The sequence below is a fragment of the Vollenhovia emeryi genome, unplaced genomic scaffold (genome assembly GCF_000949405.1).
Source record: "Vollenhovia emeryi isolate VEMERY1.0 unplaced genomic scaffold, V.emery_V1.0 DF939168.1, whole genome shotgun sequence".
In the NCBI taxonomy this organism is placed as follows: Eukaryota; Metazoa; Arthropoda; class Insecta; order Hymenoptera; family Formicidae; genus Vollenhovia; species Vollenhovia emeryi.
In genome coordinates this window covers 280,974-295,670 of record NW_011967198.1, presented here as the reverse complement: position 1 = coordinate 295,670, position 14,697 = coordinate 280,974, and the positions used below count along the sequence as shown (strand labels likewise).

At 41.4% G+C, this 14,697-nt stretch overlaps 1 pseudogene; it reads right to left on the bottom strand.

Moving 5' to 3' along the window:
- LOC105564093 overlaps positions 1–597 on the bottom strand; it is a 1,574-nt pseudogene extending 977 nt beyond the window's left edge.
- Positions 598–14,697: the final 14,100 nt, after the last annotated feature.

Here is a 14,697-nt window from a genome sequence, read left to right as displayed (position 1 = left end):
CCGGTCGAAAGTGGAAAAACCGTGGACCGGACTATCGGCGCATTGGGACATGAAGTTTGAACCGTCCGCCTTCCTGCCGCCCCCTCCGCCCGTCGTTCCGAACAATTGTGCAATTGATATTGATTCCCTTTTGTCCCGGAGAAACGTCCGTCATTCGCAAGCGATTCCCACCTTGGTAAAGCCGCGCGCTGCACGACTTTAATCAGTCGGGAAGTCCAAGTGATGCTGATCCCCCCCGAAACAACGTCTTTAGAAAACCGGTGCGTGTAATTTCGAGACTTTAACGTAAATGACACTCCTCGGGCTTTGCCAAGGGAGACAAAGGACAATTCAATTGAAAACAAGAGCTGGAGTGGATAGTACAAATTCGAGGTATTTACATCGATAGCATTTGTATTGGTTCGATTATCTATACCCGATTGGAGCAAAGTTCGGTATTCTCGAATTAGACGTTTCGATACTCTATCTGAAATGGTATTAAGACAGTTTTTTTTATTTAATTTAATTTACGTGTAAATTCGGCTCTATACCAAGTCACTCGCAACAGAGACGGTGGGAAAGCGATTTTTGAAGCCATCCGGCCGCGAGAGTTACGGTTTGGCGAGGCGGAAAAACGCGTTCCTGAAAAATGCGAAATGCGTCTGACGGAAACCACCTTTGCGCTCGTCAGATTTTCGTCATAATCCTGGAATCTCGTGGAGAGGTGAAAAGGCGACTATGTCGGAGCGAGGAGGCGAAAGGAGGGATCTGAAAGGCAGGGAGGAAAAACCGGAGGGTGAGGAAGCCATTGACATTGACTTTGTCCCGTTGTCGAAGTGGAAGAAGAAGCAGATGACGATGAAGGGGGACACGAGGGAAAGGAAGAGAATGAAAAATGTCATGGAAGAAAAGAACGTCCTCGGGACAGATTGGAGAAGCGAAGCAGACAATTCATGAGTGAATTCGTTTGCTATTTGTGCAACAACCATAGTTTAGAAGTATATAAAATATAATATTGTATTTCATTTAATAAATCAATACGGTCAAAAATATTAATTTCATTCATCTAAATTTTTCCCAATTGTGCGTGAAATTCAAACCTTCCCCCCCTCTCTCTCTCTCAATTTTGTGAGTAATACACTGAGAAAATTTTTCATCGGATAAGCCAGCTAAATAGTGTTTCTGATGGTTAATTTTTTCGATTACGTTTTCCGATTAAATGATGGATACATCCGGTGAAATTCATCCGATAAAATGCAGTTACCGATGAAGTTTGATCGAAAACCCGATCTTACTTTTCATCGGATATCTCCGTTTGTTATTACGTAATTGGAGTTTGTTATTATGTAAATTATCCGTGTATTCTAATAAGTATGTAAACGACCTTACTGGCAATTCTTTATTATAATAAAACACGACGTTTCGGCCAGTGGTCTTCTACAAGTAACAAACTTACAAGCGTCCCTACAAATGTAAGATTCGTCAGAGTAGAGATGTGAAAATTAAGTTAGAAGTCAGAAATTTTCGTTGTACAACGTGTCTAGTCGTCAACGTTAGAAAACAGAAAGTTATCCGTTTATATATTTAATCGGACATTTTTCTCAGTGTAGCAAACATTGATTTCGTGGTTTCAAGAGAATACACCGAAATTTCGACGGAAACGATTTATACGTCTACTTCGCCGGTCTCTCACGCGAGCTGAATTATTTGACCGAAAATGGAGATTATTTAAATATAAATGTACTGTAATAAAAATTGAGATCTTTCACATTAAAAATAAAAAAATAACCAAGTACGCGTAATATTCACTCTTTTGCGTTAAAAGTCTTTTATGAGAACTTTAAAGTCTCCTTTATGAAAAGTCACCTTTATGAAAATTTTAATATTAATTAATGAATACATCGACAATTACATCGCTGTTCGCGTTCAGCGATAACATGTCTTTTTTTATTTTATCGAATCTCTTCCCGTGCCGAATAAACTGTAGTCCGTACCGAATCAACTCTGTGACAATGCATACGATTTAGCGCGACGTACTTAAGCTTCAAAAATCAGGATTGCAGAAAAGATAGCGAAAGTACTCGCGCGCGGAGTTTTGTCGTGTGAACTAGTTTCGTCGGAAGTTCGTACACGTCTCGATATGAAGTGCAGTCCCCGTGAGAAAATATTTAGATGCCCTGACACGAAAGCCGATATATCGATCGGAATACACTTGAGTAGAGTTGTCAATGACGTCGGGCAACAACGAATTTAGGTAACAACGAATTTTTGATATTCCGAGAGTATCCGCCGATTCGGCGTAACTTGTTGACTCGGTACTCCGCTTCTCTGATATAAAGGTACATACTTCATAAGCGATATTGCGTATAAGAATGAAAACAATGTTAACTTAATGCGGAATATCCGGGAATTCTTTGGCTTGTACCTCGCGACGTTTTAATAAAATGAGATTTCAGAGAAATTTCGTGCGGCATATTATTATACATATAAGGAATGAAGTAATATCGCGCGCGCGCGCGCGCGCGCACGAAAGGACAAACATTGCATATTATCCCAGTTTATCAACAATGCAATCTCGCGCGCATACACACCGGAACATCGATCATACGCGGGCATTGTATCGAGAATGTATTGCAAAATGCAGCCGAGCGTGTCTCAAAGTGTATCGATAATTCAGCGCCTATCCTGCAATACGCTCGAGATGAATTTGGCGACGTGACCGATGATCCATCATTCGTCGAGAATTCGATAAAGTGACCCGTCATTCGGTACGTAGTGATAAACTTCGATGGAATTTATTTCGCGCCTAAATAACCCACGTTCCAGTTTCTACGGGGTGTCTGTGCGACTAACGCTAGAGATATATTAATAGAAAGAAAGAGAGAGAGAGAGAGAGAGAGAAATATTTGAAATAAGCTTTGTTTATTATCATTAATTTGTAGGAAAGATTGGAATATTATTATATTACCGTCTTATTACATTTGAAAGTAATTAACGACATTTATTAAATTTTTGTTTACCCAATACGTGTGTATTTCATTAAAGAAATCGAAATAAATAATTTCGGCGCTCAAATTGCGAATTAATGACACTGGCGCGCACAATTTATCTCGATCCTGTAAAAATTTCAAGAAAACTTCGGCAGAAAAATATTGTATTCGGGTCAGGACAAAAATTTGCTCGTCGCTTCGAATAGAACGTACAATTTTACGCGGCGCGTAATTTTACTTTCGCCACCCGTTTAATGTAAACGTAAATACGCAAGCGTATAAATTAACCGGCGGACAAATGCAAGTTCGATGGCATTCATCTCGAGACCTTAATCGAACGGAAGCTTTTTATTTTCGCCCTCCCGGCAATGTCCATTTTCTATAAATTACTTTCGGAGTTCGTGACGGAATGGCCTCTCCACCTTACCTTCCTCTTATCTCTCTCTCTCTCTCTCTCGCTCTCCATTTACTTAAAACCCAGTCGCATAGCTTTCTGAACAATTACCCAGGAGGTCGGCGCGAGGGAGGGACGTCGAAGGGCAAATCGCTAAATGTCCCTTCTTTCGGGTGACAACGTAAAAGAGTGCTTTCGCAGAATGTAACCAGACGGAGGAGGGGGCGGAGATATCGAATAGAAAATTCAATTTTCAGTAAAACGATTTCGGTAAACATACGCGCGGAAGCGCGCCCTTAAACTTCTCGCCCGGAGTTTTGCGTACCGCGGCCTCCCGAATGTCGCGCTACCTCTCGCGTACACTGATAGAAAAATATCTAGTATTTGAAACTGTAATTGCACAGTAAACTAATCACAGTCAGGAATATCATGTTTATAGTAATTATTACTATAATATTAGTAATAGCAACCATATAGACACAGCGATGCAAATATTTAAAGAATTTACTATAAAATGTAAGCTTTCACCTATTATTCTGTTAAAATATACAGGTAGTGAATAGTAAATTAGTTAATTATTTTTATATAGTAAATACAATCACGATAATAGTAAATTTAACTACATTTCTATCATCCACCTTACTAATCACGTGGTAAACAAAAGTGAAGTGGTTTGGAATGTCCTCACTGGAGGGACGCGCGGTATAAGACTTTCTCGTAAGAAGAAAACCGCATAGAGTTTTATAAATACGGATAAGTTTATACATTCGTATAAAATTGCTTATCTTTTCTTTGAAAGAAGCTTTCTTGTACTATTTTTTATGAGTATAAAGTGATGTAACCAATGAACGTAGTGAACGCAATGTATATAGTATAATAAAAAGCGGAGAATATTACTTCCAATATAAATACGATTATTACTGTTACATATAGTTATTAAAAATGTTACTTGTTGTTATTACAATATTTATAGTACACCTTACCGAATTAAAAGCTCGTTTTGGTTTATGACAACCACATCACAAGTTGCATGGACCCATATTGTGTCTACGAGAACTATAATACATTGTTAGGTCAGCCATAACTTACGTAGTTGGAAAAATTGTAAAAATGTGGTTGGCTCCTAAAATGACTATAAATTATAGTGAGATTGTGGTAACTGCAACCATTTTTTTTTTCTGTCAGCGTACGTAATCTCGTATCACGTATTCATCGATCGCGCGTGTCCGGATGAAACGTTCGTTCGCGCACATCACACACGAGAAATTACGGTATTATTATCGTGCAACTTCGTGATGATATTGAGAGCGCAAGTTAGCAGTTTAATTATCCTAACGAGATGGGTTTCGATGAAACTTGAGAGTTTACCTGTCCGCCTGTCTGTCTCGTTCCGCGCGATCTTCCTGATCGTGAATAGAAGCGCACCCGAAACGCGGCGAATGGAGAGAAGGAGAGAGAGAGAGAGAGAGAGCGCGCGAGAGAGCGAGATCCGACGATGCGCAGATTCGACGCCGCGGGTTTGTCCGCATATAAAACGGGTCGCGCGCGTGTTTTCGGTCTAAGCACCGCCGGTTATAAATACGGACCTAAGAGCAACGACATGCACTCACGGCATATGAAATATTCCACCGGCCCGGCTACGTGATATTCGCAAATGCACGGCATATTCCTTTGTATCTTTGTCTACAGGTGACACGGCTAAAGTGCACTTTTCTCCAAGCGGCGGCGAATGAAAAATGAGGGGCGGGGTGAAGGCGGAGGAGGGAAAGCGCGCCAACGAGAAAGAGAAAGAGAACGCGGTCGGTCGGCAGTTCCGAGAGGGAAGGGGGTAAGAAACATCCGAGATACAACTTTGCCGGAAGACAGGAAAGAATTAATGAGACGGGACCGAATGACTGACTACCGCCTCGCGAAAGACAGGGGCTGGGGCGGCGGGGGGGGAGAGGGCGGGAGAGAAAGAAAAAGAACGGGGGAATTGGATCGCAAAGATGCAAAAGTTTTCCTCAAGCTGCTCGAGTGCGTCTTTCCGCCAGTCGGAAGTCACGCGAATCGCTGCTCGCGGAGGCGGCGTGTCCTCCTTTTCTTCCCCGAGCAGCTGGGTGGCTACCTCCCCCTACCCCTCAGCCGGCGAGTTAACTTCGTAATCTGAATTTTCTGCGGCGACGTCAAAATAAAGAATAGTTAAAAGCGGACGGAAGTAACGAGAGGATTCTTCGCAGCTGCCCGTTGCGCAGCGGATGTTTAATTAAGAGAAATCTCGACCGATATTCGTCTGTCGAAAATGGCGAATAAGTTATCGCTCGAGGACCAGATCAGCTCACGCGTTACGTACAGGTCGTAGAATCGCAAAACTTTGTGTAAAATTGATTACACATGAAAAAAAACAAAGCGGCTGAGTAAAGTCAGGCCGAAAGTTTCGTCAGAAATTAAGAGAGGCTAAATAGTAAAAAGAAATAATTTGTAATAAAACAAACGTAACAGTTTCGAATCGTAATCGCAAATCCTTATCGCTAGTGTTAGCTCTTTCGGTTTTGATCATTTATTCTGTTAAAGTGGAGCAGCAACGCCTGTTATGCTTTTACCCCGTGTTATCCTGATAATATTGGCAATCGATACCGCCGCGCTTGTGACGGAGATAGCGCGTATTTTTGTAGGCACATAGAAGAACTATTCTCTAATGTTCCGAAAATAAAAACGATCTTCTGTTGACACTGTCGGGTCACGGCGGTTATTCAGTGGGGAATTTTTAGGAAAGATGTGGCCTCGTTCCATTAATTTAGCATGCATGAAACGTGCTGATGTTATTTGCGGCCGTCGTTAACTAGCACACAGTAAGGTGCCATCTTTCATTTTTGCCGCACAAGATAGTTTAACGATCTTTTTTCGCAAGGGTGAGTATGATAATTAAAACTCTCATAAACGAGACGACGTAATGATTTTCCGATAATAAAATTAAAACTTATATACGGCTTCAGATTTAATTGAGTTTATTTAACAGCCGTCTCGAGAGGGTCGCAACGTCTACCCGAAAATCCACGCGATCCCTACGTTCCTTCGCAAATTTTCTTTTCGTAATTTAATTACAAGGCTAGAATAAGCTACTCGAGTGTGGTTTTAACAACGTTAAAAGATCAATTACTCGAATCGCGTCAGACTGAAAAAATGGTTGCAGTTACCACAAACTCACTATAATTTATAATCATTTTAGGAGCCAAACACATTTTTGTAATTCTTCCAACTACGTAAGTTACGGTTGACTTAACAATGTATTATAGTTCTCATAGACACAATATTGGTCCACGCAATTTTTGATATGGCTATATAGTTGCTATTATTAATATTATAGCAATAGCTACTATAAAAATTACATTCCTGACTGTAATTATTTTACTATGCAATTATAGTTTTATATACTACATATTTTTCTATAAGTGTGACATCATGTAAAGACACAAGGTAAAACATTGCGCATGTAATCAAGTTTTGGGGCAAATTGTTCATTGGTTCTTCCTGCATTCAACCGCAATAACTTGCAGTTTGATGATCGGGGCAAATTTCTGATTGGCCAATTGGGTAGTTTGGGCCACTTCTGATCGGTTGGCACTGCGCATCCACCAGATTGCTTCACCTTGTATCTTTACACCATGACTGGCGTGCTTAATATCGCTCGAAATTGTCACTGTACAATATTAGACTCTCCCATTTATTTGTCTATAAACCACTGCTCCTCGCCACCGCGCGCTTTGACTAATATTAATTTCGTTCCACCGCCGCCGAAACGCGACCCGCGCGAAAATACGAGGGGACCGATACTTCAGTCTCGACGCGAGCGTCTCCGTCGTGTGTTTCGACGCCGCAACACGCATTCCGCAAACGCGGCTGTGCGTTTCACGCCGATCAAGTCCCGAGGATCAATCGCAACAGCGTTCCCTCTCACCGCTCGGATCGGATAATTTCGGCCAAGTGGCACTCGGGGAAACGATCGCATCGCCCGGAGCGACGCTTCCCACCGCTCTTGTCTTTCGCTATTCGACCCGCGGCATCGATCCTCATCTCGCGCACGTAAACGCGGGTGGTACGAGCAGTTCCGGGAGGGGGGGTGGGGTAAGAACAAACGCGCCGTAATGACGAAGCTTTGTCGAATTAGAGCTTTCCTTCCCAGCCATTTCGCGCTTTTCCCTTCCCACGTAGCCAGAGAGCGAGAGCAGCCGCCCACCCTCGCTCACGGCGTCGACACGCACGTGTGTGCGTCGGCGCGTGTGCCATGCCTATCCCGGGCACGTGGGTCTCCCCGCGCATCGGAGTTCCTTTCCCACCCCTAGCCTCCCCCCGGTCGGCTGCGTGTGTGTATCTACCGGCAGACATAATTAACAATTAGTTCCCCTCTCGTAAGTCGGTCGTTCCCTCGGTATGCGACGTGTGTGTCTATTGCCCCGTAAATTGCGTTCCCTTCCTCGAGCCAGGCGGAGTCACGCGCGTAAGATCGCGCTCGCGACCGTCTTTGTTGCTCGTAACGAAGAAAATATCGAATCGGACCGGCGACTGTCGAGAACATCGAGTTAAAAGCGGAACACTCTTCGTGCCGGTAAGGGTCCGAACGTGTAAAAAAACTTCAGTCTTAAGGGGATCCTAAAGCTAAAGTTTTATCGACATTCTTTGTTAGAAGTAATCTTTTAATTGGCCTTATGGAAATGCAAAATTCTTTCACGGAATTAAAGTACGCAACAAAATCTAGACTACGCCGGTCGACTTTATATCAAAAACGAAAAAAAAATTTTTACTAATTTTTTGTACACTTGACGACAATATTTTGCTTGATACAAGAATTCTACAATAAATGAGACCAGCATACTCTAGGGACAACATACAAGAACAATATCGTGCAATTAGAACTAAGATTAATAGCCTAGAAAAAAAGATTACTTCTAATAAACGCAAGTCCAGAAATCCAAGTCTAGAAGAAGAGAAAAAGAGCAGTATGGCGTGTAGAAATAGTTGCAGGCTTTTTCGAGAGAGGTCGAGCGATCCAAAATCTCGGTCTGAGCAATGTGTAGCTAATAAAATTGTTGCTTTTTCGTAAAAGTTGCAAATTGGTTGGCTATAAATTTCTCGGACCGAGTAGAACTTGGAGTTAAAAATGCCGATAATTGACGTTTCTAATTCCATCTCTTATCTTATCGACACTGATCGAGTTCGCCAGTGGCTTTAGGATCCCCGCAATTAATCGGAATTTTCAGCATTGTTTAAGTTTCAAAATGGCTGCTTACGTTCTCGGCAGTCGTTGCCCAGTGAGAAGTGATTCGTCGAATCGACGTCAATTTGACGGCGTCGATGTCGATTCGACATCGATCGACGAGTCATTTCTCGCTGGGCGGTCGTTTCCCTTCAGTCTCGAGTTTTTTCGCGTGTTCGGGTCTTAAGAAAACTCGCGAAATTCGCCCTGTGAAAGTAGATTGATAGACAAGTTTAGCCCGAGACGCGAAAAACAGGAGGCTGAGACAGATTGGATTTAAACTTGCCGGGCGCCCTTAATCACGATCGCGCGAGCGATGATCAATCGTGAATTTTTCAGTACAACGAGGCGCCGTTCTGTATCTTATAATTAATTGTGCGACCGTGTTCTTTAATTCACTCTTGCCACTTCAGGCCATGTGAATTTGTGTGACGGAAAGGATTGCGTTTGCAAATGCGAATAGAGAGACCGCAAACTTGTACGCGCATGTTTGAGGTGGGTGCTTGCAGCGGAATTCATTTGTTCGGCAACGCCAACCTCAGCGAATCCCCGCAGAAAAACGAGGCGCAAGTCGCGGCGCGGCTGGGAAAATAGTTTTTGAATGAAAATCGGTTGTTTACGATTTCGCGAAGTGGTATTTTTCCAGTGAGCGTTGGCCGTGACAAGACACCACGACCAAGATACGAATATTTCGATATTAGAAAGCTGCGTCCACCGGTCCGAAATAAAATTCAAACGTATAATAAACGCAGCGAGGGATTTTGTCTACTCCAATCCATCCATTTTCAAGCGATGGATTTATTACAGTTCACGTTTATTTGCAAAACTGTACGTTTCTTAAAGTTCACCGTGCATTTCGCATAATGTAGATGCCAGTTTTACGCAGAGATCCATTATGTCGATTAAAAATAAAAAAGATAATTTACTCACAGATGCGACGCGCAACAGCGGAGTTGTAGCGTACGTCGTGAACTACGTTGACCTGTAAAATAAAACAACAGATCTATGATTATTATAGAATAATTAAATATTAAAACTCAAAATTGCATTAAATCTTTTGTACTTTCTTTAAATAGGCATTTAGTAGAAAAATAATTACAGTGAATACTCGACAAAGTCTTTCTTTTAAATATAAACTAAAAAATTTCACCGTATGTTTCTGTCTGCAACTCTTTAGCGAATCATTCGAATAAGACGAACAGGGAGCAGATGTTTAATGTTGCGCGCGCACAGGCAAGTGGCAAATAATATATTAAGTACAAGACACTTGCCTCATGGTTGCTCCGCCGTTGCCCGATGCCACCCGGGCCTCCTCCTCCTCTCAGATTTCCTTGTGTTGCACTGGCACAATATTCACTCGCGAAAATGATTAATTACGACTGCGCGAAACTTCACATGACACTCCCGCGACGTGAAATAGCGCGAAACGCAAACACAAAGTATTATTAACACATGTCACATCACTTTTCGTCCCGGAAATCGTTCAAACTCGCACGTCGTCCTGCATTCCTGATTCGGAAGCAGCAATGGATATTAGAAAAAAGCTGCGTCCTCCAGTCCGAAATAAAATTCACACGTAATAAACGCAGCGAGGGATTTTGTCTGCTCCAATCTATCCATTTTCAAGGAACGGAGTTAAGTTAAAGTTCACGTTTGTTTGCAAAACTGTACGCTTAAAATCACTTTTAAATGGGAGATACGAAACGCGACGCGGGCGTCGGATTCCAAGCGTCTGCGACGAACAGTTGTTATAAATTGTAATAGTTAATCGAGATCATTTTCGATCGCATCTCAAGATATGACGGAACGACGCGCGATAAGCGACTTTCTCCACTTCTTGTTCGAACTACGAAACACTTTAGATAAGTTAGTCTCGCGGAATATCTACTTTGATAAAAAGCCGTCGCCTTAACGTGAATATCGTTTCTCATTACGCGTTGTAGCTAATAATCGAGTCCGTAATTATCAGTTACTAGTTACTGACAAACGTATAATTAATAGTGCTTTATCCCCGCACTCCTCGCGATCGCGACTCGGGAACCGATAACACAAAAGTGATACGACGCACAGAGCAACTCTCGGTACTACCGGCCGGCTCGAGGCTCGGCGAGCGAGTGCGAGCGCCGACCTTCAGGTACACGCTGGCACGCAAAAACATCGTACGTCACCGCGCCGAGTGAAAAACAACAAAAAAAACAAAAAAATTGAGAATTCGTTGTCCCGCCTACGTCGCACGATACCGCGCGGCGAGCAAAATAAAACGAACCGTTGTTGTTCCGTATACGAAATGAATGTAAGTTAAACTCTTTACACCTAATATTTCAAATTGTCCTGTTCAGTGACTGCATCCACAGAAAACATTTCCGTATCCAATGTATTATAAAATAGGATCGATATAGCGCCAGTCATATTTGTTATAGAGAATGGAATATTTTAATCTCAAATGAAAAATTCTCAAATCTAGAATAAAATGATAGTGTGTATCGTCTTTTGTCGAATACCGTGGTGCCAAGATGCATGGAAAATTTATTCTAAACGCAAGAATATATAAAGTTACTCTTGTCTCAATATAGTAAGTCAATCTTTTTCACTTCAATAGAGGAGAATAAGAATTATTAATTTTAGTTCGATATTGCCTTATTTTTATACTAAATGAGATTGTGAGAAATATAAATGCGCCAAGAATATTTTTGTCTCGGTAACAGAAATCCTTTCTGCAGCCACAGAAAAAAATTTCCGGATCCAATGCTATTACACTTCAATGTATAATAAAATAGAATCGATATAGCACCAGTCATATTTATTATAGAGAAAGGAATATTTTAATCTCAAATGAAAAATTCTCAAATCTAGAATAAAATGATAGTGTGTATCGTCTTTTGTCGAGTATCGTGGTGCCAACTTCATGCGTGTAAGATGGAGGGAAAATTTATTCTAGACGCAAGAATATATAAAGTTACTCTTGTCTCAATATAGTAAGTCAATCTTTTTTACTTCAATAGAGAAGAATAAGAATTATTAATTTTAGTTCGATATTGCCTTATTTTTATACTAAATGAGGTTGTGAGAAATATAAATGCGCCAAGAATATTTTTGTCTCGGTAACAGAAATCCTTTCTGCAACCACAGAAAAAAAATTTCCGGATCCAATGCTATTACACTTCAATGTATAATAAAATAGAATCGATATAGCACCAGTCATATTTATTATAGAGAAAGGAATATTTTAATCTCAAATGAAAAATTCTCAAATCTAGAATAAAATGATAGTGTGTATCGTCTTTTGTCGAATATCGTGGTGCCAAGATGCATGGAAAACTTATTCTAAACGCAAGAATATATAAAGTTATATCATATCATTGTTTTTCTCTCGAATTCAACAAAGATAGACACATAATTTAACCATTAGATAGTTTACCAACAGGTTGGAAAAACCAACCCCTAAAAAGAACTGGACAGAGCATTGCGCGTGTTATTTAGCTTTAAGTTGACATTTATTCGCAATCTATTTCGCACGTTAAAATACTTTTCGCGCAAGAAAACGCAACGTAAGAAGACGTAACCCGGCAAGCTCTCGAAATGTACATCATCTCCGCGCCGGTGGCTACAGCGAAGTGAGTCGAGCGAGAGCATCGATCAGCGGAAAAGGGTTAACGATTAAATTTCTTACGTGCCCTTTTTAAAGGGGAAAACCGGATTTTGTGCGTTAAAATGAAAAAAATATTCTGAAAGCCATTTATGTCACTTCGTGTCGTCGGGAAAAGGGATTTCGAACGTTTTCATTGTCGTTAACGACACTTGCTTCTTCTGCACCGTGCCAATAAACGCATTAACGTGTCGCCAACTATCTAATGAACAAAAACTGAAACAATTTCAACGCGCCGTCGCACGCGGGAGCGAGGGTGACGTCACTCGGTGAGAAGAAAAATTAAGAGCGCCTTGCAACAATTGGCGAAATTAAACCCGGCGTACCCTCGGCGGCGCTCGGGGCGCGCGTTTTACATTCCGCAACGTTTCACTCATTGACGATCGCAACAATTGACGATCCCGCGATCCCATCGGTAATAAAGAAAAGAGCCCGCGAGTTTACATCGCGAATTTGCGAATCAGTCGCTTCTTCTCCCCATTGAAACTCGCCCCGCGGTTTCCTTCGGGCGAACTTTATTCGCAGATATTTCGCCCGACAATATGGACGGTTATTTGTGTGTAAAACTCTCCTGCTCGCGGGAACAAGTACGGAAAATGGCGTTGCATTCCTGAAAAAGTATTTCGTGCCTCTTTACGACTTCGCCTCTTACGTAAGCAGGCAGAGAAAGAAAAACGCGCGAAGATAAAAGCGGACATTCCGCCACGCAATACAGTCGCGAGGGATTGTGTATATATATTCATCCTGTGGCAAAACGCCACTTAAATATCAAACGTTACGTTTCCGAGGTCGGCCATCGCGCTTTCGCTGCCGCGGCGCGCACTCGCGGGACAAAATGAAAAGCTTATATCACAGGGACGAACGTTTAATAACGAGATTAACAACGCGCAATAAACTAATCGAATTTGTAATACGTTTGCGCAGTCGAGCGCGGCACGTCTGTACAATTTGCGGTCCGCGCGATTTATTAAAACCGATCCTCTTTTCTTCCCCACGTTAATTACCTCGTTCCGTAATTATTTTATTCGTAACGAAATTATAATACGTACGTAATCTATTTATTCGCACTCCGCTTATGTATCGGCCGATCGCTTTATCCGCCCGTCGACTTTCGCGTTATCGATTTTCCGCAAGATGTACAGTCTGACTCATTAATGCCTGGACCTCAGTTTTACTAGAATTCATATTTTTATAATCGCTATTCCCATTAATGCATCGATGAGTCTCGGACTGTAATTCACACAGCTTCTACACCGCCGTCCTAATCTAAAAAGCAATATCTCTATTTTTGGGCCATTGTAGTTAACTAACTTTCTACATTTCTTAGAGAAATATCGAATATTCGTTGTCCCACAAGACTAGAAAGCAGCAAGAGCACTAGATTAACGTAAAATAACTTATACATGTTGCAGTATGTCCACCTGTTATCAGCAATTCATAAGCTAAACCGCAGTAAGCGCTGTCTGCAGGTCTTAAAAACAGTATCTCTAAATTATTGAAATAGAGAAGAAATGCTTTAACGTGCAGAATTCTTTTCAGGATCAATACATTGTTTTCGTGGTGGCCTAGCTGTTAGAACTTAAGTGCGCGTTTTCTCGAAACTAACAATTTGGGAGATACTGCTTTCTAAAGCCAACGGCGCACGATACTATTTTTCCTACTGGATTTCTTACGAGAGCCAATCGGGATTCAGCTTTGAGTCACCTGATCGAAAACTCTGCACCCTGACTGGCTCTCGTAAGCAATCCAGTAGGAAACACAGGGTTTGTTTTCTGTTCCTGCACTGCAGGTGAACTAGTGCAGTAAGCTAGAATGAGAAAAAATATGCTTGTCTTACTCCAATTTATTGCACTAGTTCACTAGTGTAGGAACAGAAAACAAGCCTATAAGTATCGTATGCCGTTGGCTTAAGGTAGAACGGCAGTATAGAAGTTTGTGGTAGTACATCAACGACATACACTGTAAAAAAGTTACATGTAAAATTACAATTATTATAGTGGGTTATAATATTGGGACCAACTATTAAAGGTGTGTATTTACATATAATACATCAGTAAATTTACACCGTGTAGGTAAAATTATTACCTTATTTAATGAGTAAACTGCTTGCTTTTAATTGCATAAATTTTACAATTTCTTGTAATTTTTCATCATATATGAACAAGTATTTACACAACAAAGAGCAAAAAAAGTTTTGTAAAAGTGCATACATTTATATAGGGTGTTATGTAATACCCGCATCAACGCTTATTGTGGGATAGAGTGGACTAGACTAAGTCGAAAAGTCCTCTACCGTTTTGCAATTTTCGCAAAAGTCAGCGAGTTATTAGTTATTAAAAATCGCTGTCTTAGGCCGGCCCACTGCCCAATTGAAACGTGCGGCGAGATCGATCGATCGTTACAACTCTCTGCGCGCCTAGTAACGATCGATCGATCTCGCCGCACGTTTCAATTG